This window comes from Aplidium turbinatum, chromosome 1 (assembly GCF_918807975.1).
Source record: "Aplidium turbinatum chromosome 1, kaAplTurb1.1, whole genome shotgun sequence".
Lineage (NCBI taxonomy): Eukaryota > Metazoa > Chordata > Ascidiacea > Aplousobranchia > Polyclinidae > Aplidium > Aplidium turbinatum.
In genome coordinates, this window is record NC_137472.1 from 18,123,318 (window position 1) to 18,144,819 (window position 21,502).

At 34.7% G+C, this 21,502-nt stretch overlaps 1 pseudogene; it reads right to left on the reverse strand.

The window, feature by feature from the left end:
* Positions 1-9,891: 9,891 nt before the first annotated feature.
* Positions 9,892-13,922, reverse strand: LOC145772141 (uncharacterized; annotated as a pseudogene).
* Positions 13,923-21,502: the final 7,580 nt, after the last annotated feature.

Below are 21,502 nucleotides of genomic sequence, written 5' to 3' on the forward strand. Positions count from 1 at the left end.
CGGGGGATTTTTTCAATTTTTTTTTTTAATTATCGGGTACCATAGCCTAACTATCATTGCCGTTTTAGGGTTAGGGGTTTGGGTTAGGGGTTAGAAGTTAGTAACTCACCGAATCAGACTCACCGAATCGGACTCACCGAATAGTAGCAGACCCAAGATACCTATCATTGAAAAAAATTCAAGAAGGGAGTAACTCAAGCTCCATTTTCTGTTGGGCCTACATAACTTTAAAGCTCATCTCACAAGTTACTAGAAGCGGGAGAACCTTCAAACGTTTTGTATCAAAATATGCAGAATGTGCAATTTCATAATTAGCTTCAATAAATCACATACCGTATTATAGCGGTGTAGCAACACACTGTCTCTAATAACTGATAACTAAAATAGTTATCACAACCACACTGTCTCTAATAACCTATTCAGTTTAAGTTATCGTAATATTTAAATCACTGCTGCTGGGAAGTTAGCTACTATATAATCAGCATACTACCTGGGTCTTTTTGTGGTAGATCCAGGTCTTACTCCATTCTGCAGTATGTAAAAAACACAAATGCAGCTAGTTAATAATACAAAAATAATTATTCTTTCTTTTAGCTTCATTGCACCACTTAAAAACAAATCTTCAAAAAGGCATGAAACAAATTAGAAAATTAATAGGTAATGGAGATATAAACTTGCAAATTTTAATTCAACAGTTTTTAGCAGCCTGTGTTTTAGTTGTTTTACAACTTCACCATAACACCTTTCTTCATGAAAATATACCAAATGCATGTAGATCAGGTAAATCAGATACAAACACAAAGCAAACAGTCTATCTCAGCTAGTTAAGCACCCGACTTTATACACAAAAAAAACCTCACAATCAAATGCTAGTTTAGCTCTGTATCTACTCTACTGGTTTAGCTCTACTGTCAAACTTAAGCATTGCGCTTTTGAGGACTACTCTCCAATCAGACTCACTTATCGGACAAAACGGTCAGTCAACAACACTGTAAATCTATGACAATCGAAAACATTACTCTGTCAATCTCAGCAACCGGACCTGTGTCAGTCAAAGTGGCAATAGCAGTCAGAGATGTTCACAGCAGTATTGAACAGAGTGTGATTTTTGAGACACTGACTCCACTCCAATCCAACTATAATGATGTTTATCATTTTAGACTCTGTATCCACTTCACACCAAAATGAAATTCTGAGTTAATGTAATACTAGCCAATGTGTATCAGGGTTAATCAGTTTAAACCGGGGCGGTTTAAACCGCCCAGTTAATACCGGTTAAAACCTGGTTTAAACCGGGCAGTTTTGACCACCTATTACTGGTCAAAACCCCTTTAGTGTATGAATCAAGTTGCTTTTCAATTGAATTAAAAATATTACCCTCCATGTTCAGTAATGATGTTCAACTATATTTTGTTTTGATCAACAATAACTTAAATGCTGGATTTGGAACAAAAAATAATCAATTTCTCTGTTTATTTTTGATATTTCAATCAGTTGGTTACTGTATTTTGCGGACCATAAAGCGCATCCGATTATAAGGCGCACTGTCAATAAATTGCTTTGATTAATCGTTTGTTCAGACATAAGGCGCACCGGGCCATAAAACGCAAAGTATTTTAAGGAGTATGGGTTACCGTATAAAGCTCATTAAACAAAAATGCCTAGCCTAATAAATGTAAGCAAGTCACAATAGTACAATGAGCAAAAGAAAAAATGGGCCTAGTGAATATCACAGACTAGTTGCTTTTACCGTAGTTTATTGTGTAAGACGGTGGTTTATTTATACAATAATAGTATCGGTACTGGTTTTGAGTGTAGGCAAAAGGCAATTAAGCACTACTTGATCCATACATTAGGCACTCCGGCTTATAAGGCGCACAATCAATTTATGAGGAAAAAAAGGATTTAAATTGCGCCTTTTGGTCCGTAAAATACGAGTATTTTAATTATTGAGAAAATTCAAATTCTAAAAATAAGTTTCTGATGAACCAAAAAATGCTTGGTAGAACGATGAACAATTTGCACAGCCAACTGAAGTACAAGAATTTATTCCAACAATTTTTTTTTATGAAAAACATTTGCCATCAAATTTTGCCTGACAGGTCGGTATTGGCGGCCATTAATGAAAGTTCAGGCAGCCATGGCCACCAGCTATTTCGAGGCCTGCATATCAAAATGATCACAACTACTTTTATATTTCCTAAATAGCCCATAGCCCAGGTTGCCGACCATTCACTACATAAAATATTTTTCTGGGTTTTGACCGGTTTAAACCTAGTTTTGACCGGTTAAAACCAGGTTTAAACCGCTTAGTGGTCAACTTAGAGATCAACCCTGATGTGTATAATACAAAACAGCTCAAAGATGGAAAAATCTTTTGCTAACTTTAGTAGTAACTAGTAGCGCACACTTATAAGCATTACCGCTAGGTTGCTGTCAATATGATTATTCACATCAAAAAACAAATCAACTTTGTTGCGTTTGGTTTATGCAATGTAGAAAAAAGAGAACTACCGGTATATGCCAACCTGCAAAAACGTAGCAACGTGGCAGCCAAAAGACTTCATCAGACAGCAGGACAATATTTAGGCTATATATATGATTAAATTACAGCAGCCAAAATTTGGACAATATGCTCCTCTAAGCTCCGGCGGCCATCGCCGTTGAGAAGTTGTTAAAATGCCTCCGATACGACCACCCAGGTTGGCCATGTTTATTGTTTAGTTGCCGACTTCCACAAGCCAACATTTATCTACTCGCTTTCGTATTTCAAACTTTTTTCTCCACTTAAAATCGCAACCTGTTTTCACAAACAAGGCAAAGTATCCACACGCCAGCAAAAATATTGCTGATAAAAATTTGGCAAAAAGTCTAAGCGTCAATCAATGAAAACTCAAAGACTAGCTTTAGCCTGCACCTACTTGGGAAGCCGTGCATTCAAGTAGGCTACAACTGCGATCATGTTTCATTGCGTTTTTCTTACCCGAGTGAAGGCAGAAACACGATATTAATTAATCACAAATTTTTAACAAGTTTTTTTTTTATTTTGGCTGCCTGGTCCGAGTATTTGGCCACCAGGAAGAAGCTCTGGTAGACCATACTTGGTCGCTGGAAAAATAAAGGAGCTTAGGGGCATGTGTATGTTTCTAAAACATGGTATAATAAGCACTTAGAAAATGCAAGTATACTTGGGAAAGAATTAGCCTATCACATTTCCCGAGAATTCAACCAAGGTGCAAAAGTTGTTTTCGACATGACAAAATAGATCAAAATTTTGGACAAAATGTCACATGTGACATCTTTGAGTTGAGAGACATGTTGAGAAAAAATATGTGATTCATGTCTCTTGCATGGTATTTTCTAAAGAATTAACACTTTTGCAAATATTTAAATGGAGGATTTGGATAAACATACGCATCATATACGTATGATCTGTAATAACTATCAATTTTCTTGTAACAATGAAAACAAACATTTTGTAAAACCTTTATCAGTTATTTCATACACAATATCACAGGAATAGTAAACAGCACAAAAATAAAATTTCTTTTATGCTTCTTCAAATACTACTTTGTGCTAAGCATTAGTTACAAACCGTGGCTTACGTAATACAGGCCTTGCCATCGTGCGAGCTGGAGTCCAAGCTGGAGGCGAAGCTTGCTTTTGAACTGTTTGCAGTGAAGAGTTCTCTCAGATTCGATAAGATAATAAAGAGAAAGAAAAAAATTGCTCCTCCGCGATCTCGTAGTATTTCTCGTACGTATCGTCACAATGATTGATTCAGAAAATATTTTACGAAAGTAGCCAACTAACTAGAAGGGAGCGTTTTTCTTATTTTGGTTATGAAATAGCAATGTAGTGTTGATTTTATTTCATTTTGAACAATTTTTTTTATTTATTACTGTATATGTGTAACTTTTAGAAGCATAATTTGTACAAACGTGTTATAAAGTAGCCATTTGTTCGAGTTCTTAACAACCATGCCACATGTTGAATCGGTGTTTGTGAAGATAATGATTGGGAAAACAGGAATCGATGCTGCAAGCTAGAAGATGTGAATTTTTGACAGCAGCAAAGTATAGTCTACTAATACAAGTTCTTAATGTTGGTAATGTTATAAGCTAATGTTGTAGCTGGTGAATAGTCACTAACTAACTGTTGTACATTAGATTTCTCACAATCATTAAGTTGCTAGATAGGTGTAGTTTTTTCATTATAGCTGTACGTTGAACAGTCAAAATATCAAAGAGGACTTCTCTACTATAGATACAGCCAGGTTCTCAGCAATCAAGATTTGATAAAAATTTTAATAAACAAATTACAGAGTAAAAGTTACTCTGCATGTTTGTTTTTGACAGAGAATTTTACCAAGAGCCTAAAAGTATCTTTGCGCAGGGCTAGGTCAAAGCAAGAGATTAAAACTTTAGTTTTTTTATATGTTACCGTACTGATCAGGAATAGGTTAATAGGCTATAAGGTAGGCTACCAGTAAGCCTATGGTTGAATAAAATCATATACTGTAATTAACTACTCGCATGTTATATTTAGGTAACTTAATAACAATTAATTCATAATGGGGCGTAAATGTGTGATGAATTGCAATTATTACTTGCTTCTTGCCAAAGATATGATAAATGTGTAGTCTTGTAAACTTTTGCAGTTGGTTACTTGATATGAATGTCTATTGTTCATTGCAAGAATGTATCAGTTCTTTCATACAATGAACGGAATGACTTGTGAAACTTGACTAAATTTGTTAAATCAATTTAGTAATAGTTAGGCTATTCAGTTATTAAGAAGGCTGTGGTTATATTTACACAATAGTATAATAATAGCCTCAATAGTGTTGCCAGATAAGGAATTCTGCCCAAATTTGAGAAAAGATTAAACTTGTAGTTTGGAAATTTTTTTTAGTCCTGGGCAAAGATTAAAACCCTATTCTTATTCCTAACTTTAAACCCTACCTTAAACCTTCCTAACTTTAATCCTAACTCTGGCAACACCTGATTGTAATAATGGCATTAAGTGTGGAAAAATAGCCACTTCCTATTAAGAAATACAGAAAGCTAGCTAAATCATCAACAACAAAATGGCAAGGCTATTTGCTTTAATTCTGGTCGTTAATGAGACTGTGACTACTGCTGTATATGATAGTGATCAATGCTTTCAGAGTGCTCAATGTATTATGTGTTACCATCATGACTTTTAGGAATTCAATAGGCAAATAACTTACTGTAAAACATACTGTACAATACACAACATTATTGCTACAATTTATGTGTCAAAGTTATGGAGCTGGAGAAGGGCTTTATTGGAAAATCAAAGGAGTCTGATGAATGTCATAAAACGTGGTATACCAAACGACAAGAATTGTTACCCATTGCACAGTTGAAGCGAAATGAACTAGAACTTGCATAATGGAGAGCGGGAGTCAAAGTGGAAGATTGCATTTACGACTAAGTGCAAAGATATGCCTTGATCCTTATTGAGTATACATATTGCGCGATGTGAAAAGAGACAAACTAGATGCTGCAATCTCTTACAACTCCAATATGAAGTTAAGCTTCCCAAAGCACGCCAATCAATTACATTAAATACCCATGGCAAGAAGTTTGATAAAAACCCACAATGCAGTTACACTCAGGTTGAAATTATGCATCACTTGCCAAAGACAAGCAAAACAGAGCTTGATATTCTAACCAAAGGCAACCATTCTGACACGGATGAGTGTGATGATGCATGCTAATCATCAAGTACATCTGAAACTGACAGATCAGAATTTGCAATTACAAATAACGAAGGTGCCCTTGATGCACTTAATAAAAGTCTTTTAAATCAAAATCTGTCACCAATCTAATTGAACATTTACTATGACATCATGATGCATATGCTGTGTGATCATGTATTTTTTATTAAAAAATCAATAATCAGCAGTGCCCTATTGATGGCATATGCATTTCGCTCTAATACTGTAGAGCATCATTAGTGCCTTAATTGTATGACACTTCGAGTCCATTGATTGAAAGCGTTATGAATATAGCAATGAAAAATTTATGTCAATTGCAGAAGCTTGCAACAAAATGTATTTATCATACTTTTCTACATGAAGCAGGTAGCTTTTCTTGACAGTTTAACATTCATTAGTTGGGGGAAAAATATCTTTTTGCAGATTTGAGATATGGGGCATTGAAATGGAGTACCCAAAAACTTTTATACAATAAAATAAAGTGTTTTCCGTTGCTTTTTTCACAAATGTAATAACATATTTGAATTCCTTGCCCCAAAAACTATAAGAATACATCTTTTTATTATTTCTGCATCATACAAAATAAGAATTCTAAGCTATTTTTGTTTTTGTGATATGAAAATAGCGCCTCTGGTGGCAAAAATATAATCGTTGATATCTTGAAAACTGCTTGATGGATTTTGACTGTGCAAATGCCAATCTTCATCTTTTCCCAATAGCTCTAATATATTAAAAAATGAAGAAATTCTGAGAGGATGGGTTACAAAATTTTGACTGTATTATAATAGAATGACTCATACATATTGTCTTTCATTGTGCTTTTGTGTTGTGCTTGTATTTACGTTACTGACATTAAATCAACGTTAATAATAGCAGATTATGCTTGACAAGAAATATTGTTTTCTTGTGTGCATTTGTACCGTTTCATTTAACACCTTTTATTCTACTATGTGCTTTATTTAAATGTGTCATTCATTGTAAATCGAACATAGAATGCATATAACTTATCAATTAAATTAAAAAAAAAAGATTATTATTTACTGATATGGTATCAATCGAGCAGGATTTAACAAAATGGGCAAACAAGCCTTGAAAAGTGTGTTTAGCAAGTCATAGACATGAGTTTTTGTTCGCCTCCAGCTTGGACTCCAGCCTGCACGATGGCAAGGCCTGTATTACGTAAGCCATGTTACAAACTCAACATTTATATTGCTTTTCACCAAAATTAATTATTTTATGATGCTTTCAACTACGGAGCGGAGCCCTTTTGTAAAAAGCATCGGTTGCAAACACCACATTTGTGTGGCTTTAACATGTAAGAAATTCTGCCAAATCCCAATGACACCAATCAATTAACACATGTTATACGAGGCTACCGTCCATTCGTCTAATTGTGATCCTTCTAGCACTCAGCCAGAAAGTTGTTCCATGCTTTGAACTTTGTTTGGTAATTACAAAAGATAAAAGAATAATGGTAGATGTGGGAATCGAACCTAGGTCATCAACATAACTATTTCCTAAAACTAACCACTAAGCCAAGCAGGTGATGTTGTGCCATCACTTAATTTGCTTTGTATCTGCTTCTCGTAATTTTTCACATCACGCAACAAAACATAGCTAATGATTAGTTGATTGGTTCGAGGTTTCACTGGCTGTGGCAGAATATTGTCATGTTAAAGTGGCTACCTTTTTATGCCACTTCAAACCAGGGTTGCCAAACCAAATTTCAATGCTAAATGCATTTAAAAAAAAACTGCTCAATGTTATTTTATGCAAGTTGATTCATAAAAAAATGTGCCATTGTCAGGTAATGTTGTTCGATGCTTTTTTTCATGTAAAAATCACATGCAAACTAGGTAAAAAAAGCAATCCTCCTGACATAATTCACATTACACAAGAGTGAGTGTTGTAGCCTACATTTGTTCTCATGTAAATTTTGCCATCTCAATAATCAATACAAGTCATTACAATTCTTAAAACGAGAATACAGACGAAATCGGTTAATAGTATACTGCTTAAACGTATCAATCGTTTATTTGAATCAAAACCTGAAATCCCTAACCAAATCCAATCTAATGTTAAGTAAAAACATCGGTTAAGCGTTAGACCGCTTCAAAAACAGCCCAAAAATTTTTTTTTCGGAAACTTTCAAGTCTTACCCCCCCAAAAGTTTCCATTTACTATAAAAACACCTTGTGTGAAATATTTTTTAAAAATATTAATGTTTAGGGGTCCCCCTGCCCCCCCAAAGTTTTGGCTTTTTTAACAAAAAATGTCAAACTTCAGATGGCTGTATCTCAAAAAATTTTCATGCAAACATATAAGTGTTGGGGTTCATTTTCATCAGCATGGTGAGCACTATAAGTAGAGAAAGTCAAACAAGGCAAAATTTGTATTAAAAGTATTTTCAATTATTAATTTTTTTTTTTTGTTTATCGTAATATGGAAAGGGATGAGTTTAAAAAATTGAATTTTACAAATTTACCTATGTGAAATTAGTAGCTTAACAGGATTCAAATCCCTCAACAGTATACACACAAGGTCGTAATGGGTCCCCCACCCCAAAAGTGGGTATTATCTGTTTAGAACAGGGGTTTCATGGTGACCAACCACTCATTGCTGCCCAGTTAAGGTGTTTTTAACTGGCTGGGGAAAGTCCTTGAGGTGACGAGAAACAACTTGCAAAAGATACTGTAGCTGATCTTCATCCTTTCTCAAGTGCCCAGAAAAGCTTTGCACAAGGGCAACGCCTCTTTCTGCATGGTCATTTATTACAACAAGTGACTTGCAGAAAGCTCTGGCAGTGTGGTAATATTCATTTCCTTCCCACTGTGTTGCTGGCAGCTGAAGAAAAGAATCTGGAATCTTCCGTTCTTGGATAGTTATTGTGTATTAGAAGTAGCAAAGGTTTGCAATGTTTTGCTGTCGATGCTGTCTAATGCCACAGTAACTCTTTTTGCTGGGCCCTCTTTGTTATAATTATGGAACATTGCTCTTACCATCTGGTCCTTGATGTTTTGTAAGACATCCTCGTTAAAAAGGGAAAGACCAATCAACTCTTCTGAGAGATACCATAAACGGTGAGCCATCTTCTCTGTCGTCACCACAGAAATCGCCTTATTAGTGGTTGCATAACCCTTCAAACTTTTCAGAAGGAATAGATCATTATTTGGTGCTTTCACTGCAAGTGAAGCAGTAACCCACACTTTGACATAAATGCAGGAAAAGAAAATGCGGAGATCACGCAGTCCCTTCTCTTCACTGGACGTCAAAGGAAACTGGCCCCGGAACATCCATACCTTGAATGTATAAATAACTTTAGCCATCCACCGTGCATGATGGTTAGCACCAGGGGCTCAAAACCGGGTTTCTCGAGATGATAGAGCTCCAAGAATTAGCAATGCCAACCCCACAACCTCTTGATAATCACTACGGGGTTGCGATTTCACGGTCAATGCTTTATTGAGGAACTCTATTAGCTCTTCCTTAACGTCCTTTACACCATTATCTGTAACATCATCCATAGAAGCATCTTCCCACTTTTCTTGATCTATGAAATTCCACTTCACTTTAAAACGTTTGAAGAGCTGGAGCTCTGGTGCAGAAGGTGATGTCATCACTTCTTTAAATAAATTCCTGTATGTGATGTCGACACGCAAAGTATAACAAATCTTTACCAAGATATTGGTTTGTTGGTTAAATAATAATTGGTTGAACGAATCAATCGTATAATCGTATCAAAACGTCTGGCAAATAGATGATATGATTAACCGATTTCGTCTGTATATCTACAAACTGGAACTTGCCAAATTCATGCATCAACTCAACAACAATCGCATAAGCAATTTCTCAAGAACACTTTACCAAAATTTAGAATGTATATACACACTTACAACATCAGACAGTTAGATAAAGCTGTACTTTTTCTCCTTTAAATAAAAATATTGACTGGAATTAATCAAACAATAAAGAACCTGCATTGTGTTCTCTTAGCATGATCTTTTAGATATTCCAGAAAGTCTGCTTCAATTGTTCATTTACTTCAAAATGACCAATATCTTCAAGCTTTACAACAATTCCCTGGTGTCGATTAATATTTTTTAAAAGGGTATAGCTTAAAAATATACCACAAGTGTTTTCTGAAAACAGTTAAACAGTTTAAGCAAAAAAATGAAAATACGTTAGAAGTAATCCAAGTTGAGGAAGCTTAAATTGAGTCCCATTGGAATTGAAAAGTTCCATATTTCATTTCCGAATATTTCATGCATAAATATGGTTCTGCAATGCAAAAAAAAGCAGAAACAGAGAGGAAACATTCAAGCCTGCATTACTTTGCCATCAACTACAAGCAACTACATGAAATCAATGTTGCCATTATACAGACATGAACGACAAATTGCAATGCAATCTAAGTCTGTGTGAATTGTCAAAAATATTATTAATTAGGCCTATACCAAATTTCACACTAATAACTCTCACAGGAAAATCTGCAAATATTGTTACTGATTGGTTCGATGTATCAGATGTGTACTGTAGGGTGGCAAGACACTTCTTGACAAAGTTTGTTAGAAAGGATGTACTGAGGGCAAGGACAGATGTTGAGCAATACTTGCGTGGATATCGTTTAGACATTGAACGAGGCTGTTCTCCAGGCATTTAGTTAAATAACATGATGCGTTCTACTGGTGCAAATTAAGCTGAACTATCACAAGATGTATAAAGTGACAATCTGATTTTATTCTGATTTTTGGTCAATCAGACACGACTGACCAATGACCATGCTAGACAGGTAGTCACTACCTGGTCAAGCCCCCTGAAGAAGTCAGTCGTGACTGACTGACAGATAGTATCTGATTCAGCTTAATTTGCACCAGTAGAAGGAATCATGTTATTTAATCGTTTGAACATATTACACGAATGAAGGAGAGTAATTAGACAAAGTGAGTTTGGAATAAGGAACTAACCAAAAAAATGAAAATACTGTAAAGCTTTTGATGGAAACTAAACCGATATGAAAAGCATTGGTTATACACATTTACTTGCGCTTTACTGTCTAGCAGTGTTAATATTCATTGCAAATGCAACAAGTATATTTGTGATTTGACAAAAACATGTGCTGCACATCTCTTACATGGCATTTTAGCAACAATTTACACTTTCGTAAACATTTAAATACACGCTTTGGATAAACAAGGCTTTGCATCACACACATAATTCTATAGAAACGATCAACTTTCTTCCAATGATTTTGTTAACCTTTATCAAACACTTCATACGCAACATCACAGGAATAGTAAACAGCACAAAAATAAAATTGACCAAATTACTAATGAATTGTTTCATGCTTCTTCAAATTACTGCTCTGTGTAAAGCATTTGTTGCAAACATCACATTGGTACGGCTTTTCACCAGAATGAAGTCTTTTATGTATTTTCAAGCTGGAAGTTTGTGAAAAGTATTTGTTACAAACATCACATTTGTATGGCTTTTCACCTGAATGAATCATTTTATGTTGCATCAAACCATTCTTTTGTGCAAAGCATTTGTTGCAAACATCACATTTGTATGACTTTTCACCAGAATGAATTATTCTATGTTGCATCAAACCATTCTTTAGTGCAAAGCATTTGCTGCAAATTTCACATTTGTATGGTTTTTCACCAGAATGAATTCTTCTGTGCTTTGTTAAACTAGAATTTTGTGCAAAACATTTGTCACATATGGTACATTTGTATGGCTTTTCACCAGAATGGATTCTTTTATGATTCTTCAAAATGGAAGTTCGTGAAAAGCATTTGTTGCAAACAGCACATTTGTATGGCTTTTCACCAGAATGAATTTTTTGATGATCCTTCAAATTGGAAATTTGTGAAAAACATTTGTTGCAAATTTCACAATTGTATGGCTTTTCACCAGTATGAATTCTTTTGTGCTTTGTCAAATTAGAACTTTGCACAAAACATTTGCCACATATGGTACATTTATATGGCTTATCACCAGAATGAATTCTTTGGTGCTTTGTCAAATTAGAACTTTCTACAAAATATTTGCCACATATGGTACATTTGTATGGCTTTGTTTCTAAATGCATTATTTCATAATCTTTCAGATATCCATGTTTTGAGAAACATTTGCAACAGACCTCACATTTACATGTTTTAGAACCAGAAGGAATTTTCTTGTGACATTGTACAACAGACTTTCTACAAAATTTGTCATCACATTCGGGTGATTTGTCATCAGCAAGGATTGCCCTTTTATTTGTTTCAAAATCAATTACATCTTCAAGCTTTACCACAATTCCTTGATGTTGACTCATAACGTTTAAAAACGTTGCAGCTTAAAAAGTACCACAATTATACGTCTGAAAATAGTGAATTGTTTAAGCAAATTACCAAACCACAAGTATAAATCTGAAAACAGTGAAATATAAAGTTTAAACAAAAATATATAAATACATTGAAAATAGTCCAATTTGAGGAGGTTTGAATTGAGCCATATAGCAATCAAAAACTTCCATATTTTATTTCTGCATATTAATGACAAATGTGATTCTGCAATTTAGGAAAAGAAGTAGGAAAGAGAAGTAAAGTTCAAGCCTGCATTACTTTGCCATCTCCACAAGCTCTGTGTCTGTACTAGGGTGAACCAAAAAAAATAAAGTTTTTTCGATTTTTTAGCCTATTTGCTAAAACTTGCATTTGGGGTCACAATCAACATTGCAACAAAAAATTTTCGATTTCAAAGACGTTTCATGCTGCACATCTCTTACATGGCATTTTAACAACAATTCACACTTTCGTAAACTTTTAAATGAAGGCTTTGGATAAACAAGGCTTTGCATCACACACATAATTCCATAGAAACGATCAACTTGAAATCTTCCAATGATTTCGTTAACCTTAATCAAATATTTCATAGGCAACATCACAGGAATAGTAAACAGCACAAGAATAAAATTGACAAAATTACTAATGAATGGTTTCATGCTTCTTCAAATTACTGCTCTGTGTAAAGCATTTGTTGCAAACATCACATTTGTACGGCTTTTCACCAGAATGTATTCTTTTGTGCTTTGTCAAATTAGTACTTTGTGCAAAGCATTTGTTACAAACGTCACATTGGTATGGCTTTTCACCAGAATGAATTATTTTATGTTGCGTTAAACCATTCTTTTGTGCAAAGCATTTGCTACAAACATCACATTCGTATGGCATTTCACCAGAATGAATTATTTTATGTTGCATCAAACCATTCTTTAGTGCAAAGCATTTGCTGCAAATTTCACATTTGTATGGCTTTTCACCAGAATGAATTCTTCTATGATTTGTTAAACTAGAACTTTGTGCAAAACATTTGTCACATATGGTACATTTGTATGGCTTTTCACCAGAATGAATACTTTTATGACTCTTCAAAATGGAAGTTCCTGAAAAGCATTTGTTGCAAACATCACATTTATATGGCTTTTTACTAGAATGAATTTTTTGATGATCCTTCAAATTGGAAGTTTGTGAAAAGCATTTGTTGCAAATTTCACATTTGTATGGCTTTTCACCAGAATGAATTCTTTTGTGCTTTGTCAAATTAGAACTTTGTGCAAAACATTTGCTACATATGGTACATTTGTATGGCTTTTCACCAGAATGAATTCTTTTATGAATCTTCAAAATGGAAGTTCGTGAAAAGCATTTGTTGCAAACATCACATTTGTATGGCTTTTTATCAGAATGAATTTTTTGATGATTCTTTAAATTGGAAGTTTGTGAAAAGCATTTGTTCCAAATTTCACATTTGTATGGCTTATCACCAGAATGAATTATTTTGTGCTTTGTCAAATTAGAACATTGTACAAAACATTTGCCACATATGGTACATTTGTATGGCTTTGTTTCTGAATGCATTCTTTCATGATCTTTCAGATGTCCATGTTTTGAGAACCGTTTGCAACAGACCTCACATTTACATGTTTTGGAACAAGAAAGAATTTTTTTGTGACATTCCACAACAGACTTTCTACAAAATCTTTCATTATATTCGGGTGTTTTGTCATCAGCAAGGATTGCCCTTTCATTTGTTTCAAAATCAATTACATCTTCAAGCTTTACAACAATTCCTTGACGTTGACTCATAGTTTTTAAAACGATTACACTTTAAAAATTACCATACCACAAGTATAAATCTGAAAACAGTGAAATATAAAGTTTACAGTAAACAAAAAATAAAAATAAATACATTGAAAATAGTCCAATTTGAGGAGGTTTGAATTGAGCCATACTGTAATCAAAAACTTTCACATTTTATTTTTGCATATTAATGACATAAATGTGATTCTGCAATGCAGGAAAAGAAGTATAAAAGAGAAGTAAAGTTCAAGCCTGCATTACTTTGCCATCTCCACAAGCTCTGTGTCTGTACTAGGGTGTACCAAACAAAATAAAGTTCTTTGGATTTTTTAGCCTATTTGCTACTTGCATTTGGGGTCACAATCAACATTGCAACAAAAATTTTTCAATTTCAAAGACGTCTTATGCTGCACATCTCTTACATGGCATTTTAACAACAATTCACACTTTCGTAAACTTTTAAATAAAGGCTTTGGATCAATAGGGCTTTGCATCACACACATAATTCTATAGAAACTATCAACTTTCTTCCAATGTTTTCGTTAACCTTTACCAAATATTTCATACGCAACATCACAAGAATAGTAAACAGCACAAGAATAAAATTGACCAAATTATTAATGAATTGTTTTATGCTTCTTCAAATTACTGCTCTGTGTAAAGCATTTGTTGCAAACATCACATTGGTATGGCTTTTCACCAGAATGAATTCTTTTATGATCCTTCAAATGGGAAGTTTGTGAAAAGCATTTGTTACAAACATCACATTGGTATGGCTTTTCACCAGAATGAATTATTTTATGTTGCATTAAACCATTCTTTTGTGCAAAGCATTTGCTGCAAATTTCACATTTGTATGGTTTTTCACCAGAATGAATTATTCTATGCTTTGTTAAACTTGAACTTTGTACAAAACATTTGTCACATATTGTACATTTGTATGGCTTTTCACCAGAATGAATTTTTTGATGATCCTTCAAATAGGAAGTTTGTGAAAAGCATTTGTTGCAAATTTCACATTTGTATGGCTTTTCACCAGTATGAATTCTTTTATGTAATTTCAAACTGGAATTTCGTGCAAAGCATTTGTTGCAAACATCACATTTGTGTGACTTTTCACCAGAATGAGTTCTTTTATGACTTGTTAAATTACCACTATGTGCAAAGCATCTGTTGCAAATATCACATTGGTATGATTTTTCACCAGAATGAATTCTTTGATGCACTTTTACAATGGAAGTGTGTGAAAAGCACTTGTAGCAAATTTCACATATATATGGCTTTTCACTAGAACAAAGTCTTTCATGAATCTTTAAAATGGAAGTTTGTGAAAAGTATTGGTTGCAAATTTCACATTTGTATGGCTTTTCACCAGAATGAATTTTTTGATGATCTATCAAAATGGAAGTTCGTGAACGACTTTTTTTGCAAATTTCACATTTGTATGGCTTTTCACCAGAATGAATTTTTTGATGACTCTTTACATTGAAAAGTCGTGAAAAGCATTTGTTGCAAATTTCACATTTGTATGACTTTTCACCAGAATGAATTCTTTTGTGCTTCGTTAAATTAGAACTTTGTACATAACATTTGCCACATATGGTACATTTGTATGGCTTTGTTTCTAAATGCATTATTTCATCATCTTTCAGATGTCCATGATTTGAGAAACATTTGCAACAGACATCACATTTACATGTTTTGGAACCAGAAACAGTTTTCTTGTGACATTGTACAACAGACTTTCTACAAAATCTTTCATCACATTCGGGTGATTTGTCATCAGCAAAGATTGTCCTTTTATTTGTTTCAAAATCAATTACATCTTCAAGCTTTACAACAATTCCTCGATGTTGACTCATAACTTTTGAAAACGTTGCAGCTTAAAAAGTACCACAATTATACGTCTGAAAATAGTGAATTGATTAAGCAAATTACCAAACCACAAGTATAAATCTGAAAACAGTAAAATATAAAGTTTAAACAAAAAATATATAAATACATTGAAAATAGTCCAATTTGAGGAGGTTTGAATTGAGCCATATTGAAATCAAACAAAGTTCCATATTTTATTTCTGCATGTATTAATGACAAATGTGATTCTGCAATTTAGGAAAAGAAGTAGGAAAGAGAAGTAAAGTTCAAGCCTGCATTACTTTGCCATCTCCACAAGCTCTGTGTCTGTACTAGGGTGTACCAAACAAAATAAAGTTCTTTGGATTTTCTAGCCTATTTGCTAAAACTTGCATTTGGGGTCACAATCAACATTGCAACAAAAAATTTTCAATTTCAATGCGCTTTCATTCACTTCACTTATTAACTGGCACAACTTATATATACCACCATACTGCAGAATGACATTGACAAGTTCACTGGACATAACAGAATGATGCGTTATCAATATGCATAACTTTATGCATAACTTCTTTAATCATCAATATGCATAACTTTAAATCAAAAGTGTCTGCAAAGAAGCGCTATCACTTATTTCTGAGCCTAGTTTATGAAATTATATTTCAATGCTGACTTTGTTGGGAGTGACTGGAAGATTTCGAAAGAAGTCGTGATGTTGAATTGGAATTAAGCCTTTGAGGCAGAGTTTTTTCAAATCATTCTTCTTATCCATTGAAGTGCCAGAAAAAGATTTATACAACCTTGGCATAGTGGTAGTGCTCAGCTTCGTCTTTCTGGATTTTCGAACAATTAGGTCTAGTTTTCTGAATGTGCTTTCACTGTAGCTGTATTTTATAAAAAATGTTGTTGGCTCTGCTTTGGTGATTTTTAGTTGCATAATTTTGGACCAGTAGATTCTTTCTCCATTGCCATCATTGACATTGGCTTTCATCATTTTCGAAAACTGAGTGAAATCCTTGCTTTTGAAATCAATCACATCACTATGTTGCAAACATTCAACAATTGGTTGATGCTTTTTGAAGGCAGTCATAATCAAAGTTTCCCATTGTGCAGTAGTGTAAATGGTCATTTTGCTTGCAGCACGTTCTATGATTGAATGGGCTGTGTCATTTTCGTTTTGGCTATGCCCAGATACCAAAAAGTTCAAGGTGATTTCATCGAAGCCATAAATCTCGAGAGCAATAGCCAGCATGATATAAACCATACGGTTACTGTTCTGGCCACAGCATCGATCACAAAACAACTGAATTTTCTTTGCACCATTGGTGTTTGCTTTTGATAAAAAACTAATAAGATATGAGGCTACTTCACAAGAACCTTTTCTTGCATAACATTCGTTCCACAAAAAGCAAGTAGTTTGCATAGAATTCAAATTAGTCACAGTAAAGTTGTAACTTTTCAACCTTAAACTGTAATAAAATGAAGATGCTTTTCCATGAGGTGAAAGCAATGTTTTCTGGAAATCGAATCCTGCAGTAAGAACAGATGCATCGTTAGAAGCTTCCTTCTTCATTTTTTCTTTGTGCTCTCTTGCAAGTTGCTTTTCAGCAAGGTGTTTTTGTTGATCAGCCTTCATTTGATTGGTAACAAGATGTTCTGGAGTATTATCAAAAGCAACACAGCTATCACATTGATCCTTCTTCGGTTTGCGAAATTTCAGATTGAATTATTGGGTTAATACTTGGTAATACGTGGAATAGTTTTCTGGTTGAAACTTACGTTCACTGCACCATTCAATATACATTCTATGCATCTCTGCAATATTTAAGTGTTCTGGCAAGTATTCACAATTTGATTCTTTTCTGATGTAATGGGATTCAACAGTTTTGAACATCAGAATATGCTGCTTTATAGTGTTGATTCTGCTTTCTTCTATCTTGTTGTGATCCGATGTTTGACCACGCAAGTCTCCTTCAATAGCTCCACTCTTTGATGTTTTCTGGATAACTGTTCTCACCCTCTTTTCTGAAATATCAAGTGTATTAAGAAACTTTGGCATACTGGTATTGGTGTACTTGTGCCTGAGCTGTTGGGTTTAATCAAGGAGTAGGTTCTTGTGAACTGTCGGTTACGTCTCTTTCCTTTCGGGTTCTTACGCTTCCTTTTTCTCTTCTTTTTTGACACATTAATTAATTTACTTAAAAATGTGCGCTTTATGTCTATATTAGATAATTCTCAAAAGTCGTCATGGATTAGATTTCTTTCTTCTTCTGTAATGTTTTCTCCACATTTCTTTTTACAGATTCCAGAGCATGGTTGCTTTACTGCTCTAGCAGATTTCACGAAATCTTGACCACATTTTGATTTATAACTGTATTGCTCTCTTGCTTGTCTCTTCTTTTTTAAAACGTTCTTCTCCCACTCTGCTTCATTCCGTTTGCGCTTTCTTTTCTCCAATGGAGTCGGAGGTCTTCCCTCAACTCCATACTTCAAATCACCCTTTGAAACAGCACTTTCATGCCAAGGGTCTGCTACTATTCGGCTAGTCCGATTCCGCTAGTCCGATTCGGCCAGTCCGATTCGGCTAGTACCTTATTCGGCTACAGTTTTGAATTGTATTTTGTATTTTATTCCACAATATCGTTTTTTTTATAGGTGAAATTATCGAAGCTTTAGATGAGTGGGGTTTAGACCTAACCACTGAAATCTTAAATCATATTTATGACACCGAAAACATCCCTAGAGATATGGTACGTTCCATATTCATAACTTTACCAAATAAATCCGTAGCAACAGAATGTTCACTCCACAGAACAATTAGCCTTGTGAATCATCTAACTAAGATCGTACTTTGAATCATGATGATGTGATTGAGACCAAAACTAAAATTCCAGGTCATGTAACGCCGAAACCCAGGTTTATTCTAAACTGCCACTTAGGTTTTAACTTTGTAGGGTTTAACTTTGTAGGTACATGTTACAACTTCATCTTTTATGTCAAACGCTATTTGGCAACTGTCTTTTTTTCGTTGACACGTTTTCGCTGAGACTTTATCTCATTAACCTCTATTGTTAATCATGAAAAATGTTGTTTTGATGTAAAACGCTTATTTCGACCGAACCCAGACAACAAAATTCGTCATTTTAACATTGATTCAACGTCTGCAGACGTTGAATCAATGTAAAAATGACTGATTTTGCCGTCTGGGAAGGCATTCAAAGGTAAACACTGGATAAAATGCAAGAAAGCAAAAGAAACGATATTGTGGAATAAAATACAAAATTTTCTATAAACAGAAGAATTGGACATACATCTCTCTGTTATCATTTTTAATGTAAAAATTCAAACTGTGCTGTTGAAATTTCCGATTTTACTTTTGGTTTGCAAACAGACGGTGACGTAGGATCATCATCATCATAATCCATCGTAGGTTTGTTCCCCACTAGTGGGGGTGGCCGATTGTTTCCGCGCAGCAATTGTTTTAATCCCTTTTCTCCATTTCACCCTGTCCCTTGCATCTTCCTCCTTCAGTCCAACTTTTTTAAATTCATTCTTCACTTGTTGTTTCCACGTTCTTCTTGGACGACCGCGTTTCCTCTTCCCATCCACCTTTAGATCTTAGGATACATGTCGATTTTATGTGAGCAAACATTTCAATTTAATAGTTCAAACATTTTGCGCTAAATTTCATTTCAATTTATTTTTCTATGACGGAATGCAAAAGAAACGATATTGTGGAATAAAATACAAAATACAATTCAAAACTGTAGCCGAATAGGGAACTAGCCGAATCGGACTAGCCGAATTGGACTAGCCGAATTGGACTAGCCAAATCGGACTAGCCGAAACGGGCCATTCCGCATGCCAAAGTATTGCACTTCCCTTGCAGTGTACAACTGTACATCTTCATCAAAACGTTCCCACAAATATGCATCACTTAACACTTCTGTAATAAAATATTGCCTTTCAAAGGACTGAACTTGTACCCCGTGAACTGTACCACCATCTTTTTCATCTATCATAGCTTTAAATAAATGTTGTCCACTTTCACAAAGAAACACTTCCTCTTCTTCTGTGTTGACATTGGCAGTAACTTCCATGTGCATTTGCATTTTTCCTTTGTTCCGGGAAGTTTTCCGGGAAGTTGCATTTTTCCTTTGTTCCGAGAAACGCAACCTTGATGACGTCATGAACAGCAAAGCTTCTGATTGGTTGATGGTTTGTGGTTCAATGGGATATCAGTATGTTAAAGTGCCTACCGCCCTTAGGTTGCACATTACTTGTCGAATAGTTTTTGTACGCCTACACAAATGACTTGGTTTACATTTTACATCTTATTATCAATTATGATTGCCTATTTGGAGAGTTTGCGCAAACCCTTTATTAATTTTTCAGAAACCAGAACTATGATGTAATGTTTCTTCCCTTATACCCCAGTTCTCAATCACGATGCCTTTCATTACAAAAACCTACTATTATGACACAACATTGAGTTGGGATTGGATTCTTGAATCTTCAAGTGCCAAGGACTTCCAAATCCGTCCATTGTCACTCATAATGACGTAATAATGCCCCTTTTGGCACCTAATGTTGCCCATTTGAAGTTCCCCTTGCTGCTCTATAAATTTCCAAATTTGGTTGGTTTTGTGGCGTATTTTGGCATTTATTTATTGTAAGCGCCAAACTTGAACACAACTAATTTTGAATTTAGGGGATTTTTTGGTTTTAGACTAATTTGTCAATGTGTCAGTCGCGGTGGTGCCACGGCTTGTGTTTTAGCACAAGATCCTGTGGTTTTACTTTTGATCTTGTGCTTCAAGTTTTACCTTATTTGCATAAAATCATTAAAAAAAGCTTTGAATTGGCATAATGATGCCAATTCAAAGGCATCACAATATGCCAATTCAAAGCTTTTTTTAATAGTTTTATGCAAAAAAGGTAAAACTTAGCATCTGATATAATTACTTGCAAATACCAAAATTGCTTCTTTTTGTAACACTATAAAGCAGTTGTTCCCAACCTTTTCAACCTTGCGGCACCCTATCAAGAGATAAATAGTTTGCGGCACCCTGGCTAAACTGGATCAATTTTATGAGGTTTCTGTATTTCAAATAACTGTATGAATTAACACAGAATGAGTTGTACAGTATAGCGCTCATAAATATATGTATTTTTTCAAAAGTCATTGTGAAATTTGGGCTTGACTTCCTGCACAAAGTCCCTTAATATCTGGTGGCACATTTGATAGCCATTCGCATTTCTTCCTCGACTATAAGCAGTCGTTCTCGTTTTTTTTGTTTTTAGTTTTTATGTTCGTTAATACGGAAAATCCACTCTCACATAGGTATAACGTGGAAAACTGCAGCAAAAGCACAATAGCTTCCTTTCCAACGCAAGGACCTATTCATTTAGAATTTTTATCCAGAACTCCTCAAGAAGCATCTGCTTGTGCGTAAGCTTAAAATTTCCATCGTGTGAATAGATTGGTTTCGTAAACAATGGTTCGTAAACAATCGTGCAATTTTATAGTCGTGCTGGATTACATCACTGCAGTTTGACTTTGTGCGACGTGACGTGAAACGCAAAATAAAATCATGAAACCTGGCAATAATGTTTTTTTTTTTTTTATGTTTTTCATATCTTCACCCTGCACTGCGGGAAAGCGGACTTGAGTGCTATGCATCGGTATACGCCTTCCGACGTACACTTGACCCACGCTGCAGCCGACTGCAATGTCTGTTTCCGCTTGTCTACTCTACTTATGACTTAAATTTGG